Source organism: Lepidothrix coronata, unplaced genomic scaffold (genome assembly GCF_001604755.1).
Source record: "Lepidothrix coronata isolate B3197 unplaced genomic scaffold, Lepidothrix_coronata-1.0 Scaffold145, whole genome shotgun sequence".
Lineage (NCBI taxonomy): Eukaryota > Metazoa > Chordata > Aves > Passeriformes > Pipridae > Lepidothrix > Lepidothrix coronata.
This window is the reverse complement of record NW_016690325.1, coordinates 1,982,166-1,985,197: the sequence shown is the minus strand read 5'-3', so window position 1 is coordinate 1,985,197 and position 3,032 is coordinate 1,982,166.

The following is a 3,032-nucleotide window of genomic DNA, read 5'->3' as shown; positions in this document are numbered from 1 at the left end:
CTTTTAGGGTTCCATTACAATCTCATTCTTTTCATCCCATGGCTATAGCAATGTATAACAGTGAGATGATTTGGTTCAGATACCATTGAAATCTTCAAATAATTCAAAATAATTGGTGTTTTGGGGAGAGTCAGGAAGATATCAAGCAATTTACACCTCTAGTAACAATGTTACCTTTAAAACCTAAGTAAGATGATACAGTTGGATCATGGGACTTCAGGAGATAGAAAATACTAAGGGCACCTTAGTTTAAATAATGCTTCACTGTATGGTCGATCATAAAAAGGCCCTGAAAGCACCCCTAGGAAGAATAATGCTGCTTATGCTTATGTCCTAATGGAATCAAGTGAAGCTTTCAGTCCTCACCGGAGAATTCTGGCTTTGCTTTCACAGAATTTAGGGACGTCATTTTGTAATTATTTCCACCAACTTGGTGACATTACTTAACCAAATTCTAAGAGATTGCACTTCTGTATCGATTGTGACTTTCTTTTTGTGAGGTCAGTTTCACTCTAGTGGTACAAAAACATCATGATGGAAGTGGTTAATTGAATCTTTAAGTTGCATGAAGCATTCAGAGAAAGCTTTTAGTCCTTAGGTAACTAAATTTAATTAAAGGTTTCTGGTACAAGAATATGCTTTTGTGATTCCTGCTATTCATTTTGTATTAGGCTTGCTGCTCCCTCATAGTCTGTGTGGAAGCTGGGAGTTTAAAAGTTTGCTTTATTTTACTTACAGGCTTTGTGATTTGGAGGGGGGAGTGAAGGGAAGGAAGGTAGACAGCCAGGTTAAAAAAGACTCTAACATCAACTCTTCCACCAGCTCATTGCACTGAACAACCAGAATGAGGATATTTGTGCAAGACATGGGGCCTGATCCTTTTTCCTGTTATGATTGGTGAAAATTTGAATTAAGTCTGTTGAAGGTAGAAATGGAGAAATTTCTTGTCACACTGAACTGAATGGCTGGTGTTACAAAGGGATCTGCCACTGTTTAGAGGGAAACAGAACCTGAGAAGCAATAAAACATCAGGTGACCCACAAATCCAGAAATTGGAAGGGGCAGAGCTTTTAAGCTGGTTCAGTTGCTCTAGATATGCACTTTTCCTTGTAATTTAGTAAATTAGAAGGCTGCAGTTTTGCCTTTCCAGACCTTCTGCATTGAAATCTTTCCATTATTACATATCTCTGGCTTTATTCCAACCTATTGTACCCTTCTTTTTATTTCAGACCTCTTCAGGAATGGGTTACCTGCATCAGCTTCACAAACAAACCTTTCAACATGTTTTTTTGTTGCCTTTCTAAATTTGAGGTTTTAATATCTATATTGAATTTTCATTCAGTAGTCTCCTGTTGGGAAAGGTATCACTACAATAACTCCAGAAATAACCATGTTAAGTCTTTGTTTATAAATTTGGCATTGACTTCTCATCTGGCTAAAAATTTAGCATGGCTAAAAATTACAAAGCTGCTACTTTTGTTTATGAATGGCTCTGAAGTCATGAAGCAAACCACCATCACTCAAATGTTTATTTTACTATAGCTAGAACTAAGATTTATGGTCCAAATGCCTACATTTGGGCTCAGTATTAACTTACTAATGTAATAAGTTAATAATAATGAATAACAATGTTAACTTATTAATATATTGCTGCATCACTATGATTAGACATAATTATTTTTTTAATTTTCATAATTAGCTAACAGAAGGCTCTGGATTTGCATTTCTTTTATCGTCTTTATGTAATTTTATTCTCTGCTTTTACAGCCAAATATTTTTTATTATTTTTTTTCTACTTTTCATTCATCAAGAGTGTTTAGCATTTCACCACAGTTGAAGCAAGGGAAAATAAACTTCCACTTCAATATCAGAGCAGAGTAAACAGTATAAAATGTTTTAAGGATTACTTTTCTTATGACTGGAAACCATCTTCCCATTATGTTTTGCCTCTCTTTTTCAAATTGCATCATTTGACTCTTGCAGACTAGAACACAACAGGCTTGGAAAATAACGTGGACAACTAATTTTCAATTTATGGTCTATAACATTCTGAAAGAACAACTTAAATTTAATTTGTTATTCATGTACCTGTACCACAGTTACAAATTTTAGTGGGTATTTAGAAACTCCAAGAAGCCTACAGTTCAGTGGTGTGAACAGACTAGGTGCAACACGTCAAAAAGTCTGGTTGAAAGCCCTTAGCTCAGTAAAAACAGTTTGAGCTTTATCATTCCATTTCACAGTAGCCAAATTTGAATCTTGAAAGTATTATTTTATTCTTAAAAAAACCCAAACAAAGGAGATCACAGAAGTGAGAAATGAAGTCTTTTGCAGCCTGCCTGCTGCTTAGCAAGCTAAGGATGAGTTGATAGCATCAAATTATTTCTGAGAATGGCTGGGGGGAATCCTTAGTGATGTTCAGTTCACCACTTTTCCAACAGAGCTGCATATTCTTTGTTAAAAGTACCGTATATATCCTGTATCTGATTACAAACCAAAATGCCTGCAACTCAAGCACCAGTTTTTCAGCCTGATTTGGGAAGATGGCAATTAAACAGGTAGTAAGTGCCAAATACTCTTTCTTTTTCATATGAGAGATTTAGAAAACCATAAAAATCAAGCCTTGTACAGAGGATTGTTGTGGAGAAGACTGTATGCTTTTTATTTTCTTCCCACTGGGATGAAAACATCAGGTAGTGTTAAGTGGAAACCCAGAAGATATCTAAGCTCAAATACACAGAGATTCATAGGAAACTTGAGGGGCGAAAGTGCCAGAATATTATTTCCCAGAAGCAGAAGCATATAACAATCCCCACTTTATTCAATTTCAGATAGATTTCTTAAAAAAAAACCAAAAAACAAAACACAAAAAACCCAAAACAAAACCCTAAAAAAAAAAAAAAAAAAACAACCAGCAAAACCCAAATAAAACAAACAAACAAATGAAAACAAATCAGAAAACTGACAGCAGGCCCAGAATGTCACACTCTTCCAAAACCAAGCTTCTCTACTTCCCACCATATAGTGTTCAA